Here is a 23,979-nt window from a genome sequence, read left to right as displayed (position 1 = left end):
GGCAGGGAGTCAGATTCTTCTCCATTTTTCCGTGGTGTGAAGACCTGCTGGCTTCTCCTATCGTCCTTTGGATGCCATCCTGCCCATGTGGTCCACCCGCAGATTTACTCGGGGGTGAGAGTCAGTCATTCTTTCACGACTTCACTCTTCATTCTCATTGTCACTCTACTCCAGGAAAAAAATCAATAGGTTTGAGAAGGCATTGAGCGCATTCATTAAAGCAAAACTGAGGAGCTGGGTTAAATGTTGCCTAATGATATCGTTTTTATGATTTAGATCTGAGGGAAATCAGGATGAACAAGCAGACGGGGAGCAAAGGAGCTGTTTACAAGGACATCTTCATGGGCTGAGTCTGGGAGAGCGCCCATAATCTAAGTGACCAAGTCATTCAGGTAGAACGCCCACCTTCCTGTCTCCACACTGCACTTTCCTTCGATCTACTCAATCCAGCCATGGGTTCTCCCATATCGCATCTCAACTGGATTGCTTGGAATGAGACGAGAGAGGGCCAGGACGGTGTGGAGAAGGACAGACTTTATCTATCTCCAATCTGCTCTGAAGGAGCCGTGACCAAAAGTGTGTCTGCCCATGCACCTTGTGAGTTTCACCGGGCTGAGGCCCCACCCAGAGGCAGCAACCACAGCATCCTGCGTGGTCTTGCCCGGTGAATCTTTACATTTCATCATGAATCTGGACTTAGGACACTCTAGACATCCCAACCTACTATTCATTCTTAAAAAAGGAGATCCTTCCATCTTGGGACTTCTGCATTTTCTGCTTTCTTAACCAAGAACACTCTCCCCTCTCTTCTTCCAATGATTGGCTTCTCACCCATGAGTCACATGCAGATTGGTGGGTTAGGGAGACATCATTAATTCACAGCATGGTGTAAAATAAAGTTGGCACCAATACCTTGAGAAGAAAGGATGGACTGTTAGCTAAAGACTATTAGGATATTTAAATAGATATAAAATTTGGAGAAAACTATTAGCTTATAAAAATAAGTTCAGATGACTTAAAGGCCAATGTAGCAAAAAGAAAACATTGGAAACAAATTTTAATTTAAAAGTAACAAGGGCCTCTTAAACCAACACAAATAAAAACCTTTAATCATTCTAAAATTAAAGTAAAATTCTTCTGTAGGAAAAGCACATAAATGCAATTAAAATGTAAACAGCAGACCTGGGGAAAATATTTATGATATGTGTTTCAAGGGAATGATATTCTGTAACCAAGAGGACATCATTCTCCTCAGTTTCTTCCTGATTCTTCATCCCTGACCCAACTTTTATTAGATCACTTTCTTAAGAAAATTTATAATGTAAATTCTTTTCTTGCCCCTGTGAGATACACGCATATCTTCTTTTCTCATCTTTTTTAATGTGGAAAAACACAAGAAATGTACATTTCTAATTGTGTTAACTATAGTCCAGGATGTTAAATGCATTCATAATGTAGTACAACCACCATGATTCATCCTTTTAACTCTTTTTTCATCTGGACAAACAAGCTCTGTCCACATTGAACAGTGATTCCCCCTCCCTGTTTCCCCAGCCCCTGACAACCACCATCTGACCTTTGTCTCTGTGGTGTTGGCTACTCTAAGTATCTCCTGCGAGTAAAACCACAGCCAAATGAAAGTGTTAGTTTCCCAGTCGTGTGTGACTCTCTGCAGCCCCACGGACTTTGTAGCCCACCAGGCTCCTCTGTCCTGGGATTCTCCAGACAAGAACACTGGAGTGGGCTGCCATTTCCTCCTCCAGGGATCTTCTCTACCCAGGGATCGAACTCATGTCTCTTGTGTCTCCTGCATTATCAGGTGGATTCTCTACCACTAGCACCACCTGGGAAGCCCCAATTCCATCTACTAAAGTAAAGGAAATTAGAGCAAAAATCAACAAATGGGACCAAATTAAACTTATAAATTTTTGCAGAGCAAAATACAACCTATTGAAGGGGAGAAAATCTTTGCAAATGATATGACCAATAAGGGATTAATAGCCAATGTATGTTAACACCTCATACAACCCAACATCAAACAAACAACCCAATTAAAAATAGGCAGTAGAACTGAATAGATATTTTTCCAAAGCAGAAATGCAGATGACCCACAATCACAAGAAAAGATGCTCAACATTGCCAAACATCATGGAAATGCAAATGAAAACGACAATAAGATATCATCTCACAGCTGTCAGAATGGCTATCATCAAAATGCCTACAAGTAACAAATGTTGGCGAGAATATGAACCCTCATACACTGTTGGTAGGGATGTAAATTGTTGGTACCACAGTGAAAATCAGTATGGTGGTTCCTCAAAAAACTAACAACAAAACTACCATATGACCTAACAATTCCACTCTTGGGTATAACCAAAAAAAGAAAAACCCACTAATTAAAAAAGACACATGCACCCCAATGTTCATAATAGCATTATTTATGATACCTAAGATATGAAAGCAACGCTAGCGTCCATCAACCAATGAATGTGATATATATATATATATATATATAGACCCACACATATATATGGTGTTGGAGAAGACTCTTGAGAATCAGGAGAAGGGGATGACAGAAGACAAGTTGGTCGGATGGCATCACTGACTCAATGGACTCGAGTTTGTGCAAGTTCTGGGAGATGGTGAAGGATGGGAAACCTGGCGTGCTACGGTCCATGGGACTGCAACGAGTCAAACACGACTGAGCGACTGAACATCGGCAAACATGTATTGCTGTTGTTGTTGCTAAGTCGTGTCTGACTCTTTTGCAACCCCATGGCCTGTGGCCTGCCTGGCTCCCCTGTTCATGGGGTTTCTCAGGCAAGGGCACTGGAGTGAGCTGCCATTTCCTTCTCCAGAGGATCGTCCTGACCTTCCATCACCTGCATTGGCAGGCAGATTCTTTACCACTGAGCCACCAGGGAAGCCAATACACGCACACACACACACATGCACACACACACACACACTCACAGGTGTAGGGAACAAGCTAGTGATTACCAGTGGAGTTTGGGAGAAGAGCAATATATGAGTAAGGGAGTTGATGGTACAAACTATTTGGTGTAAGATAAGCTCAAGAGTGTATTGTTCAGCGGGGTGAATATAGCCAATATTTTATAATAAGTATTAAAAAAGCATTAGTTGGTATCCATCAAAATATAAAGTGAGCATGACTTTTTGTTCCAGAGATATATTTTCCATTTATATACCATAAGGAATTTTTAATAATCAGCTATTGAAAAGAATAATAGAAATCATTTGCTAGAATATTAAATGAGAAAGTACTTACATTTTAATGGCAGAGAGAAAATTAAAAGTTTCATAAGGAAAATGCTTTCTAAATGGAAATATGACTGAATGGAAATGTAGCACACAAAATGTTAAATGTGGTGAAATTAAGAAATTGACTTTTATTACATTCTTTATACATTTCAAAACTTTATATAATTTCTCCTGTTAGTTTTCAATCAAAAACTTAATAAATTGCCAGAGTAGAAATATAAAATCAAATCAAAATTGCTGATGGTATTGACTCACATCAAAATATAAATCTTTGCTTCAGTACAGAATGTTTTCTATTATTCTACAGTAACCACCCAGAAACAAGTGAGTTCTCAGAGTGATTTAACCTCTTAGTGTGATGCTTGAAATATAAGGCTGTGCATCTGCCTTCTTCTCTTGACCTCTAGGAAAAAAGAAAGACAGCACACCCTCTATGTAGCATCCAACCTTATCTTGATATCAGGGTCATTCCTTAAAGATTCTCAGGTCTCACGTTTGCTTCTTCTCCTGTGGAAGGCCTGTTAGTGCAGGACGGGATGTTCCCACCACTGCGTGCAATATCAAGACTCAGAAGTGAGCTGTGTCTCCCTAAATATCACATGAACGTTGGACGGCGCCGGGTATTGGGTTTGAGCTGACTTGCATCTCCTTCTCTCTTCTGATGCACAGTGACGTCTGCAGCCTGTAAAGGATAAGGCGCGCTGTGGGCGCCCTGATAAATATTAAATGACGAAGATGGTATTTACAGAGCAGAGGCCAGTCTTTGCATCACTGTGATTTCTCCTGGCACTGTGAGCCGCCTCAGACAGCTGTCACCTCCTTGTTTCAGAGGCAGGGATTCCTTGCCAAATTAAAGCTTGAGAGGAGCCCATTACATCTTCACGTCATTGTGGGAGCGTGAGATGTGAATGCCTGCAGCCACACACATCACTCAGAGCCACGTCTATTTGATAAATACTGTCTCAAGAGCCAATTCAGGTCGACTGCACGGCCAGCTGAATCAATCATTCAGATATCTTATCCAGAGAGTGTGTGGTGCTGAAAACACAGGCCAATTCCAGGAGTAACAAAATCCCAGCCCATCGAAGACCTTTCAGTCAGCACATGTTAGCAGAATTATATTGACTTAATAATCATGAGTTTCTGGATAAATATTTTAAAACATGCATTTTAATGAATTTATTGAAGAACTGAGATTATTAATATTATCATATCAACATCAATTTTTAAGGAACTGATTACTGTACTAACTACTTTCTTGTTTAATTTTGAATTTTTTGCTTACTATCCAAACAAACCCCTCAAAAGCTAGGTCTAATACCTTGGATAAACCTAGGCCAAGAAAATATAAGCAATTTGTCATGGATCATGAGAAAAAGGATTGGTCCGATGCCATTTCCTGTGACTTCAAAGTATTCATAGGCTTTTTGGGGGATACTTTTAGAATAGAAAGAATACTTCAGCAATAATACTGTTCTTTCACTTCTGTATTTTAAAAATGTGTACTAAGTATCTCTTACTCAAGGTCTAGCAAGAAATAGTAAGAAAAGTAGAAAAAGATTCAAGTTCTTTTGCTTCAAGCTAGTAAATCTACTTCTTGTACTTAATAATTACCATTATTAAAGTGGCAGTTCTATTCAAATTACAATAAAAAATACAGACAAGAAAACGCCCAAATGCAGTAATAAAGGAATAGTTTAAAACCACAGAATGGAATATTTTTCCACCATTAAATAGTGTTACAGAGACTAATAACCTCAAAATGCTGACTCTATAACAGAGAGTAAGAAAAGATCTGCATATAAACACTGTAATGCTTTAAAAAAAAAGCTGAATAGGAAATAAGATTGAAAAAAATATAAAATTTGTGCTAGGTTGTTAACGTTATGAGTGTTTTTCTTTTATGTTTCAGTAATTTCTAAAAATTTGTATAGTAACTTTATAATAGAAGACACTTCTAAAAGAGATCTATTATCCATCAAATCAGATCAGCATCTTTGTTCTAAATGGTGGTCATGTTAAACTAGTGATAGCATGATAAGTTTAAATTAATCATATGTATTTTCTTTCTCAAATAGCTAACTGATTCACCAAAGAGAACAGTCATGATCTATGAAGGGTGTTTACAAAAGAGCTATTTCGCTATATCATTGGCTGGATTCTTTTGCATAGTGCAATATATTTTCTTTGATCACACATTTCAAAGTGTATGCTTACTCATAAGTTCTTTTATTAAGGGAGCAAGTTTTAGGAATTTTTATTATGATTTATGCAATTCCTGATTTACACAGTTTACTGGCACTTTATATTTTAATTAACTCACTATCACTAGCATATTGAAATCATATTTTAGTGCACTAATTGAAAAAAAGCTGTCAATTTCTGCACTTAGCCATGCAGCTACAAATTTCATTGTCTCCTTCATGAGATTAAAGAAGTTTCCAATTAAGAAAATGATTTTAATCTATGAATTCATGAGACATTTCCTGAGCTTTTCTTGGTTTCTACTAAACTGTGTGATAAACCACATTGTAATGGCAAGGCACATCATGAAGAAAAACAATTGTCACCTTGTCATAGAAATGGAAACACAATCATGCAGAAGCTTCCTCATAGTGGGGGTGCAGAGGGCGTGGTGTGGATTCTTAGGGTTCAGAGACAGGCCCCGAGATAAGCCCCCTGGACATCAAGAGGGCAGCGAAGGTGGACAGGAAGGTGCTTGCAGAAAAAAAGCGTGTGTGTATTCTCAGTCGCTTGGTCGTGTCTGACTCTGTGACCCCATGGACTGTGGCCGCCAGGCTCCTCTGTCCATGGAATCTCCAGGCCAGGATACTGGAGTGGGTGCCATTTGCTCGAGAGGATCTTCCCGACCCGGGGATCGAACCTGCATCTGCTTTACTGCAAGTGGATCCCTAACCACCAAGACAAAAGGAGGCTGTTCCAGCTCCGTCTTTGTAGTACATACATCATTTTTTAAAGTACTTTACTATAGTTGTGGCAACCTGTGATATCAATTCATCTCTGAAACAGCATCTGTAATAAAATTTTTAAACTAGAAGTGCTTGTTTAAAGTAAGCACGTAGACTATGAAAGAACATATTTTATTATTCAAATTGGAGAAATAAATACCGCTTTTGGCTTTCTATCACACATCTCCCTGCATATCTGTTACTCACCTTTTGTCTGTATTTTTCTTTCTATGTATTATCTATCTACTAATTGCTATTTTCTCCCGAGTGTTCTGTTACTCTCTCATTTACAGATTGAAAATAAGTATATTCCCTCTTTAAGTATCAAGGGAATTATAGCAATTTGTGATGGGAATTATTTATCTTTTCTTCAACCTGCAAGTTAATATTAATGATTTCTTTAAAAAATTCACTTCAAAATGGCAGTCCATTCCAGTAATTTTCCCCGGAAAACCCCGTGGACGGAGGAGCCTGGTGGGCTACAGTCCCTGGGGTCACAGAGTCGGACAAAACTGAGTGACTAAAAAACAGCAGCAACAGCAAGATGTCCACGTGGAGTCGTTCACTTAACCGCAAATGCGAAACAGTGGTTCAGTTTTCTTCAACTGTTTTCTTTGATAATCCTTGAAATATCCATAAAAAAAAGATACCACCTTTAAAAAATAGGTTTTGGGGAAAATAATTTTACTTTGCTATATTCTAAGGTTTAACTATTAGCATAAATAGTGCTATGAAGAAATTAATAAAGGCTGGCTGTTTTACAAACATAGTGGGCAGATTTATCATTCTATTCAGACATGATAGTTTATGCTGTCCCAATGCTGATTTAAAATGCGATGGTTGAGATGTAGGAAAGACAAAATTGAGTTATATCGAGGTGCTGCGTGTCACTGTGCCAGCCAGGGTATCTAATGTAATTTGTTTCTTGTAGTGCTTATGAAACGTTCCATCTGGCACGATGTGCCCCTAAGACAGAAGGTGCTGGTATATTAAAGATGCAAGCATCTCACACTTGATATTTACCCATTTATTATTTCAGCAGAAAGGAAGACAACCTTTAGAAGACGGGGAAGATAAGAACAAACTCAGACGTTCGATTCAGATATAAATGTGAGGACTACCATGCTCACAGCACATCAAGATGTTTTAATAGGATAGGATTTTGTTTTTAAGCTAAAAGCAAATAAATCCAAGGAATTTTTTTTTTTTTCAGGAAAAGGGGACGTTTTACACTGCTTCACTGGTTTTCATTTTAAGAAAAAGGGATTTTTAAAGCAAAAATTGCGATGTCACAATATGATATGTTAACAGAGCACATTTTCAGTCAGAGTCTGAAACAGAAACATACTCCATTATAGACCCAACTCTCTCGTAAAACAAAACCCGGAACTACTGGGTGGTCACTGATTGTGTTTTGTAGTTGTTCAGTCTCTCAGTCTTGTCTGACTCTTTGTGACCCCATGGACTGCAGAACGCCAGGCCTCCCTCTCCATCACCAACTCCTTCCCGGAGTTTGCTCAAACTCATGTCCATCAAGTCGGTGATGCCATCCAACCATGTCATCCTCTGTCGTCCCCTTCTCCTCCTGCCCTCAATCTTTCCTACATCAGGGTCTTTTCTAATGAGTCAGTTCTTCGCATCAGGTGGCCAAAGCATTGGAGCTCCAGTTTCAGCGTCAGTACTTCTAATGAATATTCAGGACTGATCTCCTATAGGATGGACTGGTTGGATCTCCTTGCAGTCCAAGGGATTCTCAAGAGTCTTCTCCAACACCACAGTTCAAAAACATCAATTCTTTAGGGCTTAGCCTTCTTTATGGCCCAGCTCTAACATCCATACATGACCACTGGAAAAAGCATACCTTTGACCTTTGTCACCAAAGTGATGTCTCTGCTTCTTAATACACTGTCTAGGTTTGTCACAGCTTTCCTTCCAGGGAGCAAACATCTTTTAAATTCATGCCCATAATCACCATCCGCAGTGATTTTGGAGCCCAAGAAAATAAAGTCTGTCACTGTTTCCATTGTTTCCCCATCTATTTGCCATGAAGTGATGACACCAGATGCCATCATCTTAGGTTTTTGAATGTTGAGTTTTAAGTCAGCTTTTTCACTCTCTTCCTTCACCTTCATCAAGAGACTCTCTAGTCCCTCTTTGCTTTCTGGCATTAGAGTGGTATCATTTGCACATTTGAGGTGATCGATATTGCTCCTGCCAACCTTGATTCCAGCTTGTGGTTCATCCTGGACCTGGGATCTTCCCGTGTCCCCTGCATCGGCAGGTGGATTCTTAACCCCTGAACCACCAAGAAAGGCCCTCTATTTCTTTTCTCAGGGAACTCCCAGACATCTTGTCATTCTGATCTATAAACCCACTTCTTTAAACTTTAAAGTAGCGTTAGAGTGGGGGTGGAGGGCTCAGGGCTTCTAGTAAGATGGTGGGGGAGATCTCCCGATGATGAGAGGACCACCGTGGGCACTCCTGGTGACAGGCACCAGAATGAAGGGGTGGCAGAGGCCACGGTCCAGAGGTAGGGAGAGGCAGGGTGTTCAGGGAACAGAAGAGAGATCACTGTGGCTGTGTGGGGATGAGCCTGGTACTCCATGCCCAGCAGGACATAGGCCCAGCTGGTGTGCATATCCGCCCATGAACCTTAAATGCTCAGGGCTTTTTTTTTTTTTGGTGGGGGGGACCTCACTTTTGGCATCCCAGGTGGCTCAGTGGTAAAAGAGTCTGCCTGCCAATGCTGGAGACACAGGAGATATGGGTTCAATTCCTGGAACCAGAAGATTCCCTGAAGTAGGAAATGGCAACCCACAGCAGTATCCTTGCCTCAGAATCCCATGGACAGAGGAGTCCGGTGGGCTACAGTCCATAGGGTCGCAAAGAGTCGGACACGACTGAGCACGCAAGTACAAGCTGGTGACAATATACAGCCTTGTTGTACTCCTTTCCCAGCTTTGAACCAGCTCATTGTTTCATGTCTGGTTCTAACTGTTGGTTCTTGACCTGCATACAGGTTTATCAGGAGACAGATAATGTGGTCTGGTATTCCCATCTCTTTAAGAAATTTCCACAGTTTTTTGTGACCCACAGAGTCAAAGGTGATGGAATTCCAGCTGAGCTACTGAAAATTGTAAAAAAGATGAAGCTGTTAAAGGGATGCCCTCAATATGTCTGCAAATTCAGAAAACTCAGCAGTGGCCACAGAACTGGAAAAGCTCAGTTTTCATTCCAATCCCTAAGAAGGGCCATGCCGAAGAGTGTTCAAACTACTAGACAATTGTTCTTATTTCACATGCTAGCAAGATTATGCTCAAAATCCTTCAAGCCAGGCTTCAACAGTATGTGACCCAAAACTTCCAAATGTACAAGCTGGGTTTTGAAGAAGCAGAGGAAACAGAAATCAAATTACCAACAATATACCATGATCATGTTGGATCATGAAGCAAGGGGGTTCCAGAAAAACATTTGCTTCATTGATGGTGCTAAAGACTTTGACTGTAGGGATTACAACAAACTGTGTGGACAGAGAACATCTTCCCAAAGTGCTGTTCCTGAAGTACTCTGTTTTAAGTACTCGAGGCACTGGGATGCTTCCTACGTCCTCTATTCTTAAATATTAGAGCTCCGTTTGTTCCTCAACAGTTAATCTCTTGTTATTTAATCATCCTTTGCGTTTAACATTTCCTATTGACTTTACTGTGTGATTTCCATGTCTGGACACAAAGATCAAGTCCCTTTTCTTAGTGAGTGCCCTACAGTGTTTCAGGAAGTACCTGACCTATCTCCACTTCTATAGTCACCCTTACTGAACTCCCCTGCAACCAAAACTAGTCTAGAACCTGTTTGGATAGCATTTGTTTTCCTTTTCCTTTGAGTAACCAGGTTTTGCACCTTTCACAGTATGGCTCTGATAGTTTTCTCTGACCTTTCAGGGCAAGCAAATTACTTCTGAAATGTCCTTTCAGAAGCAGAATATCCAGTTTCCATTGAATATGATTGTAAGTCAGCTTCATGTTCACTTTGAATAGGGAAAATAAATAGTAAAAGATAATTTTTAAAAGCCAATATACTCCAACAAGTGATATATTTTGTGCCACAGAGAATAAATGACTTCAATAATCACAAATGAATGCTACTGGAGTCACAATTTCCCGCCCCCCCCCCCCAAATCAGGCTTTATTCTAGGAGATGAGTAAGCTACTTGTCAACCACTGGTTTTGCCTTCATGTGCCACTGTTTCTGCTCATTGAAAACTAAAGACTCCCTTTCTTTTACCTAAATGATTAATGGCACATGCTAATCAGCTCTTGCTTTCATCATAGTTCATTGCAGCTTTGGGAAATATTGTCAGAAACTAAATAAGCCTTTTAGAATTGACTCATTACTCCTTTTTGTAAATTTTACCCAGCAACGGAATAACATTTAAAAAAAACGAAGTAAAAGAAGAAAACCACACCAAGATTTTGACTTCTGAACCACATTCCTAAGGCAGAAGAAAACACAGTCTAAATAAGTTGTTGCCAGACTTCACCTGATAAAAGTCTCTTGCTTTTTCAAGGCCTTATCAAAGGGCATTGAAAGAGCAAATTTACATTTTTCTTTTATTATTATTGTTCCATACTTAACTTCTGTCCAACCTACTTCACTTCTAAACTTGTACCGTTCCAACAACAGAAGACATTTACTGACAAATGTAAAATTTTAAATATGATGCATGCTGGTTGGAAACAGAGAATGAGGTGATAAAGGTGTTATTCAGTTTTGTGAATATGTCTGATTTAGAAAGTTAAAGACAGTTTTAAAAAACTCACAGAATACTTGCTTATTGATGGATAATTATGAGCATTTCATTTGTCTTATACTTACAACACATATATAATATTTGTGTTTATATAAAAGCATACAGAAGCACACACAAGGTATATGCATGTTTTTATTATGAATCAAAAATGTCAAAATTAAAAAGTCAAATCCATAGAATTTACTTATGTCAAACATTGATATCAAAAGTAAATTGAAATCTTCAGACCATAATATTTTTACAGTCCAATTCTTGATGAATTGTTCAGTTTTTTCTTTGCTTATTTATTTTGTTTTGCTTTAATCAAGACAGTGATGTCTGTCACTACAATTGATTCCATGGCAGTACAGTATGTAGAAAAGCATGTGTAGAAAAGACTGAAGAGTCTGAACTGAAATCTGCCTGGTGACTTTAGATTAATAAATTTAGTTCTTTGGATCTTGGTATTTTGATCTATAAAGCAGAGATAATAATATTCAACTCAAAACCATTGAATGGACTAAATTAAATGATGCAAATGAATCCAAAATTTGAATCACAATAGGGATAACTTCCCTACTCCTCTGTACAGCCTAAGCATTTCAGTCAGTCAGTCAGTTCAGTCACTCAATTGTGTCCAACTCTTTGTGACCCCATGAATCGCAGCACGCCAGGCCTCCCTGTCCATCACCAACTCCCAGAGTTTACTCAAGCTCATGTCCATGGAGTCGGTGATGCCATCCAGCCATCTCATCCTCTGTCATCCCCTTCTCCTCCTGCCCCCAATCCCTCCCAGCATCAGGGTCTTTTCAAATGAGTCAGCTCTTCACATCAGGTGGCCAAAGTATTGGAGTTTCAGCTTCAGCATCAGTCCTTCCAATGAACACCCAGGACTGATCTCCTTTAGGACGGGCTGGTTGGATCTCCTTGCAGTCCAAGGGACTCTCAAGGGTCTTCTCCAACACCACAGTTCAAAAGCATCAATTCTTCCGCTCTCAGCTTTCTTCACAGTCCAACTCTCACATCCATACATGACCACTGGAAAAACCATAGCCTTGACCAGACGGACTTTTGTTGGCAAAGTAGTGTCTCTGTTTTTTAATATGCTATCTAGGTTGGTCATAACGTTCCTTCTAAGGAGTAAGCGTCTTTTAATCCCAAGCATTTAGGGCACCATAATTTGAAATTTTTTCCAAAGCAGGATTTGCATTTCAAATCCATCTAGGCATAGCTTACCCAAACGAGGTTTAACCAGGCCCTACTCTTCCTCAATACTGAGTAATAAATTCTTGATCTTCTTCTATCTATAAGAGCAGACATTTCCAGAATGGATTGATGAAATGGATGAAGCCATAGTTCACCTTTGGATTGCCTGTTTCCCTGAATATTACAATATAGTATAATAAAGTACAATAAATACATGCAAACGTGCATATATGGTGACTTTTCACACACTGAGCACACTCACGTGACCGACACGAAAACCACGGAACAAACACTGTGTGAACCCGGAAGGCTCCATCTGCTCCTTTCCGGTCGCTACCCCTGACCCCCCCCCCCCCCCCCCCGCAAGGAGAACCACTATGGTGGAGTTTCATGACAGAGATTAGTTTTGAGAATGTACTCAGTCTTTAAGCCACTTCTCAGTTAAATTATGCAAGATCTTATTCAACAAGTATATATTCAGTAACTCTTAATGACTCAGGAATTATCATTCAGTAAAGAGTCTGCCAGCAACGCGGGAGACCTGGGTTCAACCCCTGGGTCTGAGAGATCCCCTGGAGAAGGAAATAGCAACCCACTCCAGTGTCCTTGCCTGGAGAATCCCACTTGACAGAGGAGCCTGGCGGGCTGCAGTCCATGGGTCACAGAGAGTCGGACGTGACTGAGTGGCTAACTTTCCATTTTTTTTTTCATAAGGTGGTCAATGGAATAAAACTTAGCCATGCCCTCCTGGAGCATATGATCTAGTAAAAGTGAGAAAATAATGAAATTTTAATATCTAATCTATGAATACACACTTGGTGAGCCAAAGCCCACATTTAGTCCCTAGGATAACGGTGCCTAAGGAGTCCCCTGAACAAGCTGTTGACCACATTCCCCACAAAAGAGTTTACACTGAGGCATCATATCTGCAAATTGTATTCAGGATTCCATACTGAACTTAAAAATCTTCATAAACAAACAAGAAATAATCTCAGCAAAATCCTAGACATATTAAGAGAAGGGAGGAAAATTAAGGACGAGGTCACTTTTCCCTAACTCATGATATCCACTTACATTCTCTAGAGTACTAGCTCCATCAGAGGTCGAAAACCTCCTTCAATCAATATTTCAAAGTCATAACTGTAAAAAGTGATGGGTTACCCAAAAGTGTTTTATTTTTGATAAAGTGTGATATTTCTCACAGCCTTAATATATTTTAACCTTATTTCTAATTGTTCAGGGGCATGGGTATCCTTTCCAAACAATTTAAATCACAAAACAACTTTTCTTCCTGACTCATGTTACTAAATCATCTGCTAGGACGCTGGTGACGCGGTGATGATGGTTAAGGCAGGGTTTGGGGTTTGACAGTTCGTATGGAAGTATTTCACGTGGGGCAAGAAACTGACATCTCTGAGCTGTAATTATCTTATCCATAACATGGAATTAATTATATATACCTAATACCACATAGAATGGCTATCAAAATTTAAAAAATGCCTTCTATAATGTTTTATAAATTCCTTGAGAGAAAATGTGTGTGTGTGTGTGTAAAAACAGGCAACAGATCCTTATGAAAATATAACCTCAATTATCTACAAAGAAATATGGTTTAGTCCAGAAATTGACAAATCTGCTTATACAACATAATGTGAAAAGCACAGAACCAAACTGTAGGTGCCCCTCCCCTCTTTCCTTTAGCCTTCATTCAAACTCCTCCCCTCCCTTGGTGCTCTTATCCCCACCCCAAGATGCGTCCTCCGTGACCCTGTTCCCCCTACTAGACAGCTACCAAAGATGCTCTGATCATCTGTTCTTACCTGGGAACTAATGTGCAGTACAATATTTACTGATCGATTTTGAAGAACGGTCCTTATTCTTAAAGAAAAAAAAAATAGCATGAAGAGAAGATAGAAACAATCTTAAGGATCCAGCATAATGAATCTGGTAAGTTTCACAGGATGTCATTTGAGGATTGAAAGGCCTTTTCATATTCCCCATAGACTTACTGGTTAAGATTGTAAACTCAGGTTTCTCCATATACGTCATTCTTGTTTACTATTTAGACGTAGCCCTTGGCATAGTCTAAGAATCTAAGTCAAAGCAGAGTCCCACTTTGTCCCAACCTCCCGCCTTTTCCTAGTAGACACATTCAACTTCTGTAACATCTTGCTCTTAATTCCTCATCCACCTTCAAATCCAAGGGCTCTCAGTAGAGTGAGGACATTCAATTTCAGCAATGCATTGCTGACAGATGGAAGCCACCTAGTCTAAACATTAACTTTTTGTTCTCTTTTGCACAGGGTATTTTTTAAAATGTGACACTCTCATAATATATCTAATTTTTATGAGAAACAATGTTTACTCCAAAATGACAGAGTATCCTTAAATAGGTTCAAATTATACCAATCTTGTAGACATTTTGAATTTTAAATTATATGATATGATAGAATATAATGTATAGACATTTCCTTTTTTTTGTTTAATAGTCTTCTATTATGAGTCCATGATAACATCAAATGTTAAAATGTTACTTACTGGAAGTAGCAGATAATCACAAGGAAAGTAGTGAGTGTTGGCAAAAGTTCTGAATATGAAATAATAGTCTTTGCTATTTATAAAGCACCTTTTCCATAAAAATTCAAATTGCTTTCATTCAATTAGTACCAACACAAAACACTAATACATATTAATGTAATGTATGTATTCATACAGCAATTAACACCAATACAAAACTAATACATAGTTTTACATACTTGCATATATATGTGTATATATATATATATATATATATATATATATATATATATAATGTGTTAGAATTAAACTACAGGAAGGAGACCATTTCAGTGCCCTAAAAGGGTAAACAGCATCCATGCTATTAGAACTCAGGTATTTAAACTGGCCCTCATTCTTTTCTAGGTTGAAGGGGCCTCATTTCATCCACTGACAGTTAAACTTTAGCTCTATTACAGAGTCTAAAGATGGCATGTTAATCCAACAAAGTGTTATTCTTTTATGTCACACATAATCATAGCAAAACATAATTTTGCTTTCCAATGTAATTTTTTCCTTGAGCTTTCAGACTAGACAGACAATAAAACACTGATATAAAAATACCATGTGTTCCTTTTTTCAGAAAACAAATATGATGATACAAGGAGGGATAGCCTCTTTTGGTGGTAAAAATAGGTGAGTGGAGTTTGCTATTTCAGAGGAAGCCATATGGAACCCTTCTCATAATGTGGAATCTCAGTGAGGCTGAAAATGGGAGGATATTCAGAGGTTTTCATTCTACTACATTGGGACATATTTAGTACAAATGTTATTAGTGGGGTGCTAGTATATGTTTGACAACAGGCTCTTGGAGGAAAGAAGCTGTAGCATTTGTCAGCTTCTTTGTTGCGGATGCGCAATTTCATGCTGCCGAGAAGAAATCACGGCAAGAGAATTTGAAGAGAGAGAGCAATGCAGCATGAACCAACGACTGCATACCTGAGACTCAGGCAGCGCTGCTAACCGACTGTATTCTAATAGAAGTGACGCGGAAGTCACGTCTGACTCCACGACCCCATGGACTACTTCCCACCAGGCTCCCCTGTCAACAGAATTCTCCAGGCAATAATACTGGAGTGGGTTGACATTTCCTTCTCTGGGGGATCTTCCCAACCCAGGGATCGAAGCTGGGTCTCCTGCATTGTAGGCAATTGTTTACCATCTGAGCCACCAGGAAAGCCTATACTCTGATATAAAATAAAAATTAGAAAAAATTAAGATCTACCACTTTCTGGACTTCGCTGGTGGTCCAGTGATTAAGACTCCCCACTTTCAATGGAGGGGACATGGGTTTGCTCTCTTGTCCAGGAACTAAGATCCCACATGTCACATGGCATGACCAAATATATACATATATATATGTATATACCATATATATATATACCACTTTGTAACATCTGGTGAGACAATGGTTACACATAGGTGGTTAACACCTTAGGAAGCTGAGGTGAGCTGTAAGCCTCTGAAGTTCTAGGTCTGACTCTCAAGATGATTAAAAAAGTCCTTCTCATCTAAACCTCAGTTCAGTCGCTCAGTTGTGTCCAACTCTTTGCAACCCCACGGACTGCAGCACACCAGGCTTCCTTGTCCATCACCAACTCCCAGAGTTTTCTCAAACTCATGTACATTGCATTGGTGACACCATCCAACCATGTCATCCTCTGTCATCCCCTTCTCCTCCTGCCTTCAAATCTTTCCCAGCATCAGAGTCTTTTCAAATGAGTCAGTTCTTCGTATCAGGTGGCCAAAGTATTAGAGTTTCAGTTTCAGCATCACTCCTTCCAGTGAATATTCAGGACTGATTTCCTTTACGATGGACTGGTTGGATCTCCTTGCAGTCCAAGGGATGCTCAAGAGTCTTCTCCAACACCACAGTTCAAAAGCATCAATTCTTTGGCGCTTAGCTTTCTTTATAGCCCAACTCTCACATCCACATATGACTACTGGAAAAACCATAGCTTTGACTAGATGGACCCTTGTTTGCAAAGCAATGTCTCTGCTTTTTAATATGCTGTCTAGCTTGGTCATAGCTTTTCTTCCAAGGAGAAAGCATCTTTTCCTTCCATGGCTGCAGTCACCATCTGCAGTGATTTTGGAGTCCCCACAAATAAAGTCTCTCACTGTTTCCATCTAAACCACCTAGGTAACTGGAAAAATTACCTACCATCTCCAGATTTTATTTTACTGTAAAGAAAAGACACCAAGTATATAAGAAGTTCAAAGTATGACTGTATAAATACAAAAAAAAAAATTATTATGTTAGCCACACAGTTTGTAAAAAGCTATGAATATATGTTATTCTTTCTCCCCATTAAACTAACAATAGTCCATCACCACATGCTGTATTCCTGCCACATTTCTATTCCCACTTGTGGTGGTCATCAGAATGCACTCCACGGGCTGTCAACTGCAAGGATGGTAATTAACTAGCAGGTGTGCCCTGGAACCATCCCACTTGTGCAGAGGACACACCTCCCAGGAAGGCGCCCAGCCAATGGCAGGGCAGCAGGGATGCTAAGACACGCCCATTCCTGCAGACTTCCCCATGGCTTTGCCAAACCTTTCTTAGATGGCTCCGCAGTCTGCAGCACTTGACGCCATGCTTGTCTCCTTTCTTCTGCATTCCAGTTCAGACCTGCATCGAGGTCTCCTGACTCTCCTTTTCCCATGTTCTCTCTCAGGTATCTCCCCCAACAACATCTGTGTATGCTTACCTGAGTGTTAATCGATCAGTCATGTTTGACTCTGCAACCCCATGGCTGTAGCCTGCCAGGCTCCTCTCTCCGTGGAATTCTCCAGGCAAGAACACTGGAGCGGGTAGCCATTCCCTTCTCCAGGGGATCTTCCTGACCGAAGGATCGAACCCGATCTCCTGCATGACTGTGCATGCTTAATGCCATCTTACCGTCTTGCTCTCTAAGGGACCTGAACTAGCATTTCATTCAAGGAGGATTACTGTGGAGCAGAAACTACTCTTTGCTCATCCATATGACTTGGCACCATGGAGTCTTTCTGCAGCTGCCGTGGACCCTTCCGTGGACCCTTCTCACAAGCACCTGCAACTTCCTGACCAAGCCGCCGGGCTCCTGTGCGGTGTCCTGGAAGAAGGCTGAGCATGGAAGACACATACTGGCTCCCAGGGGTGGCCTCAACCCGTGAGCGAGGAGAAACGCTGGGGAAATGTTCTTTTCTTGACCCTCCGTTAGATCCTAAGTTGTAGTTCATATAGAAGACCCCCAGTTTCTCCGTGGAGCAGGCTGTCAGTCTACCCGCCCTGTCTTGACTCTCATGTGCCAGCTTCCTGGGGTCATCTCCCAAATAGACTCCTTGTACCCAAATCTGTGTTTTTGATCCTGCCTTTGGGGAGACTCACAAGAAGGGACGTCATGAAAATCGAGTGAGTTCCATTTTAAATTGTCTCACTTGTTTAGGAATTGGTGAATTCTAAGTCTCTTGAGGTCAGGAAAGTAAAGCCAGTGAGTGACTCTGGCCAGGTGAAGACAGATGGCGTGCAGAGCGTGGGCTCCATGGCAAGAGGGTGGTGGCTCCTTACTCCATGCCCGTTTGCTCCACAGAAGCGTGGCTCCAGAAAGTCTGGTGCTCTGATATTTACAGAGAGGGAAGGAAACCATCGAATATACATGGGTAAAATTTCAAAACTTTTAAAAAGCTTTGTGGGCAAAGCAAATGCATCTCTCTGCTATAGGCAGAAGTGGACCTGGAGAGTGTGATTAGAGATGCAGGACAAGGATCCTCGTGAATTTAAACATGTAGAAATGCAAAGCTAAACACCACTCCTTTGATGCCAACCACTTGCAGCAATAAGCTCTTGATCTCTTCCTGTTCTACTTTTTTTTAAACCCTCTTGAGAGAATTCTCAGGCTTGTGGCCTATCAAATCCAATAAGAAAAGGGTGAGTCAACATGGCATCAAGCACCTTACACAGTCTGTGTGTGTGGATGGATCAACAGACAAGAAGAGTTTTGTTCTTCTTTCTGAGGCATGAAGCTTCTGATGTTTTAAGAACAGAGGCAAGTTGAAGGAATACTCCTTCTTAAAGACACTGTTGCTAACTTAAAAAGAAACCCTTGAAGACTAAATACTCTTATGATGACTTGAAAGGCATCACACTTTACCATGCTTTCAAGTTCTGTTTGCTGTGTCTGTCTCATCTCTCTGTATTTTCCCCTATGGGTCCTCTCTATTGGTACATGTTAACCCTTCTATTGTTGCTTCATATCTTTGATGCTACAGGCGGCTCTCATCTTTCCTGTACCTCGTATTCCCCTGTCTTTGCTTAACTCCTGGTCATCCTTTACAAGATGCAGTTTGAATATGACAGTGAAATTTTTCTTCCCTGAACAGCTAGGCAGAGTTAAGAGTGCTAGGTATTCAGAGACACTTCTCTAGACCTCTTTAATAATCCTCCCGTTGGGTAATTATTATTTGTCTCATTGTCTATACCTCTACACAGGAATCTGGTTAGGGGCAAGTCCACAGATACATTTTTATTTCAGGGGGTAGCGCAGAGCCTGGCGCGGAGCACGTGGTTAGCAGGTGGCTCGTGAAAGGTGCGCGTCCCGTCTCACCCTGCAGCCGTCTCACCCTGCATCCTTCCGCCCTCCGGCCCCTCCCATCCTCTCTTGCTCTCACCCCAGCAGAGCTTGCGATAAACAAATGAAACTGGCGTCCCAGGGCCTCTTATCATACCTCAAAGATCCTGGAGTTTCTTCCTCGCTCTGTTCTTCTTCATGCCCTGGATGGATGCTCAGGGAGGTGGGAGACAGGAAAGCAAAGAGGACACCACAGAGGCACGAAGGTAAATGTGGTGATTCTAAGGGTTTTACTCACATAATTGGAGGACGACACCTTGGCCCTCATTTCAGCCTCACAGAAACTCTCAGAGATGAGGAGGGTAGACACCGCGGTCCCAGTGTCGAGAGTGCTAAACACGAGGATGCTGAGAGAAGCGACTGGATGGCCTTGTGTGATCTAGTCATCCCGCCCCACTCTCACAGAGCCCTGCTGCCGAGTGCCTCCGATTTAAAGGCCTGAGGACCACTGTTTGCGCGAGTCCCCTCTGAGTGACAGCCTCCCTGTCTCCTCCTGGTTTTCTTTCCTCCTTGCTGTTGTCTCTATTAGTCTGCTTCACTAAAAATCAAATCCAGCGACAACTCAGCCAGGATCAATGAGTAACCCACTAAGTAATGCTGCAGCTTCTTTTGTAAAGGAATTCGAGTACAACTTGACATCCATCTATCAAGCCTGGTTAGCGCTAATAAAATCAGGCCTCCCACAGTCCAGCTGGATGGACTGGCTGACCCTGCAGCTCAAATGATTTGTGGTAATTTGTGGTTCCTCACGATAATTTGAAGTCCTGGAGGGGGAAAAAGCTAAATAACTCCCTTCAAGTGACGGAGGTTGTCAGAAAACAGGCCTTCTATACCTGTATTTCTTTGTGCTCCTCCAGGAAAGTATCTAAAGCCCATTTTGGAAGATGTTGTGTAATTGCAAAATGGAAACGTGGATCAGATAGAGGGAAGCTAAGAAGAAACTACAGATGCCTTCAATTCCACATCTCCCCATGACACTGCAACTGAAAGCATCTGCCTTTGTCTAAAAGAAGAGTTCAGGGCAAGAAATACAGCCTCTTCTTGCCTTGCTGGTCTGGGTGAGGAAGAGTAAAAATATCCATGCGTGTGTGCTAAGTCACTTCAGTCATGTCCGACTCTTTGTGACCCCATGGGCTGTAGTCCACCAGGCTCCTCTATGCATGGGATTCTTCAGGCAAGGATACTGGAGTGGGTTGCCATGCCCTTATCCAGGAGATCTTTCCAACCAAGGGATCAAACCCACGTCTCTTATGTCTAACCTGCATTGGCAGATGGGTTCTTTACCACTAGCACCACCTAGGAAGCCCCAAAATATCCATAGGTAAGGATTTTCTCTTCAGAGAAGATGGAACAAACACAATTTTTCCTGTTTCTCCCACTACATATAAGCAAAATTTGGGGGCATTATATATCTGATAAACACAGACAGCTCTGAAAGATGGAAAGAAGAAGGTAGCCTGGCGGGGGTGTTGAGACCCGGGGAAGGCCATGTGTGTCTAGGTACGAGGCAGCGTCGCAGTCCGGCTTCAGAAAGCGCTCTTTCCCGCCTCTGCTCTTTAGGCAAAGCTTGTCTCTCTGTGCGCTCAGTTGGTTTAAAATGAGGTGATCAATATTAGGATATTTTGCTCTGTATTTTACTCCATAGTGTTTTCTTTTTCTTTTTTATTAGTTACTCATGAAATGAACATTAAACACCAGGGAATGATACAGTACTGACTTCTCTGGGTTTTCTCTTTGTCTAATATATTCCAAACTTGGAACTGAAGAAGCTGACAATCCAGAAATGCCAATAGGTAAAAATAGCCCCAGCAAAAGTCAGCACTCACTATTTAAAGGACCAGAAAAGGGTCAATCTGAGAAGACAGGAAACTTTAGATAATACCTCTCTACTTCAGCCAAACTCCACAGAGAACAGCTATGACCTCACTCCATCCACCCCGGCAAAGACAGAGTGGGTGGCCTAGGCATCCTCCTTTGTCAGCCCGGTTTCAAAGAGGTCAGAGAAGAGAGCCTGGGACCGCATGCCCAGGTGATAGCTTCCCACCAGGGGTCAGTGGAGACCGTGCATTTCCACAGACGTCTGGCAGTGTGGAAGCCTGCCTCCCAGTCCCAGGTGGGGGGTGTTACAGGGGCCCTAATGCACCACTGTTGGTGATAATCAGATCCACCTCCATGACGTCGCTTCATGGGAAATATACAGGCAAAACATGGAAACAGTGGCGAATTTTATTTTCTGCGGACAGTGCCTGCAGTCATGAAATTAAAAGATGCTTGCTCCTTGGAAGGAAAGCTGTGATGAAACCTAGACAGCTTATTAAAAAGCAGGGACATTACTTTCATAAAAAAAAAAGGTCAATATAGCCAAGGCTATGGTATTTCCAGTAGTCATGTATGAATGTGAGAGTTGGACCATAAAGAAAGCTGAGCGCTGAAGAATTGATGCTTTTGAACTGTGGTGTTGGAGAAGACTCTTGAGAGTCCCTTGGACTGCAAGGAGATCCAACCAGTCCATCCTAAAGGAGATCAGTCCTGGGTGTTCATTGGAAGGACCGACGCTGGACCTGAAACTTCACCTGAGTTCTCCTAGGGAAGAGTAAGGACATTTCTGCCCTTTCTGATTGGAGAGGTGTTAGTGGTGATGTTGTGGGGAAGAAGAACACTCACTCAGTAATGAGTAAAACCTGTACCTGCTCTAGTGTCAGTGGAGGCAGGACTGGGACTCTGACCTTCAGCTCCCACCTGGCAGTGAGGGAGGGGCCCACTCCTCACCCCCCACACACGGGTGTCAGAAGAAAAGGGCAAAGCGGAAGCTGCAGATCCGAAGTGCCCAGGTTTTACTAGAGTAAAACTCAAGCACGATGCTAAGAACTCAGATGGTCTCAAGCTGATAGGTTAAAAAAAAAAAAAAAAGACAATAACCTCAAGATAATAGATGATAAAAGAAATTGAAGGAAATAAAAATAGAGAGGCATACTGAATTTAGGAATTATAAAATGACACAGTGAATTCCTACAAAGAGTGTAAGTTTACAACAAGTCCTACCAAAATCTCAGCAACAATTTTTCATATAAATAAGCTTATTCTAAAATGCGTATGTAAAACAAAGGAACTAGAATATTTATTTTTAAAAAAAAGGATAAAATGGGAGGAATCTGTTTCCCTGGTTTCAATATGGTAATCAAGACCACGAAAGCAAATGGTCAAAAAGTGATCTTTCAGAGGCCACAAAAATAAAAGATGAACCTTGGTCTGTCTCATATCTTATACAAAAAATTAACCAAAATGAATAGAGTACACAGGGTGAAACAGAAAACTACTTAGAGGACAATGGCAGGAACAATAAATATTTAGTTGAACTTTAGTCTTTAGTTACAGCTTGTGTGTGTGTGTGTGCATTGCTCAGTTGTATCCAACACTTTGTGACCCCATGGACTTGGTCCCTCTAGACTCCTCTGTCCATGCAGTTTTCCAGGCAAGAACCCTGGCGTGGGATCCCATCTTCCCGACCCAGAGATCAAACCTATGTCTCTTGAGTCTCTTTCATTGGCAGGCAAATTTTTTACCACTGCTCCATCTGGGAAAACCATAGGATTTTGTGTGCATAGCCAAATATAATAATTATATAAATAATAATTCAAGCAGCAAATAATTATGAAACACATTATCTAAAATGATTAAGTTATACAATGTTACACAACCTTGATTTAAGATTTATTTAGAATTTGGGGATAGGTGGTTTGGGCAATTCAGAATTCTCTTTTGGATTCTCCATAATAGTAGACTCCAAGAGGTAACTCTGAATTCACTGACTTCTGCTTCTTTGACTATGATAAATCCTTGGACTGAATGGATCACAACAAACTGTGTAAAATTATTAAAGAGATGGGAATAACAGACCACCTTACCTGCCTCCTGAGAAACCTGTATGCAGGTCAAGAAGCAACAGTTAGAACCAGACATGGAACATTGGACTGGTTCAAAACTGGGAAAGAAGTACATCAAGGCTGTATATTGCCAGCCTGTTTATTTAACTTATGTGCATAGTACATCATGAGAAATGCTGGGCTGGATGAAGCACAAGCTGGAATCAAGATTGCCAGGAGAAATATCAATAACCTCAGATATGTAGGTGACACCACCCTTATGGCAGGAAGTGAAGAAGAACTAAAGAGCCTCTTGATGAAAGTGAAAGAGAAGAGTGAAAAAGCTGCCTTAAAACTCAAAATTCAGAAGACTAAGATCATGTCATCCTGTCCCATCACTTCATGGCAAATAGATGGGGGAAAAAAATGGAAACAGTGTGGCAGATTTTACTTTCCTGGGCTCCAAAATCACTGCTGATGGTAACCACAGCCATGAAATTAAAAGACACTTGCTCCTTGGAAGAAAAGCTATGATGAAACCTAGATAGCATATTAAAAAGCAGAAACATCACTTTGGTGACAAAGGTCCATATAGTCAAAGCTATGGTTTTTCTGGTAGTCATGTATGGATGTGAGAATCAGACCATAAAGAAGGCTGAGTACCCAAAAATTGATGCTTTTGAACTCTGGTGTTGGAGAAGACT

General features: G+C 41.0%; 1 long non-coding RNA gene across 1 annotated transcript; it reads right to left on the bottom strand.

Moving 5' to 3' along the window:
- Positions 1-1,878: 1,878 nt before the first annotated feature.
- On the bottom strand, positions 1,879-22,703 carry LOC122687918. The gene is made up of 3 exons (XR_006339264.1): positions 22,691-22,703; positions 19,692-19,696; positions 1,879-1,947 (listed from the first exon to the last, which is right to left on the bottom strand). It is a non-coding gene; the product is annotated as an uncharacterized LOC122687918 (long non-coding RNA).
- Between the last annotated feature and the right edge of the window lie 1,276 nt (positions 22,704-23,979).

Source organism: Cervus elaphus, chromosome 32, assembly GCF_910594005.1.
Source record: "Cervus elaphus chromosome 32, mCerEla1.1, whole genome shotgun sequence".
NCBI classification, from domain to species: Eukaryota; Metazoa; Chordata; class Mammalia; order Artiodactyla; family Cervidae; genus Cervus; species Cervus elaphus.
The sequence above is the reverse complement of the archived record's forward strand: the minus strand, read 5'-3'. Positions and strand labels throughout refer to the sequence as shown.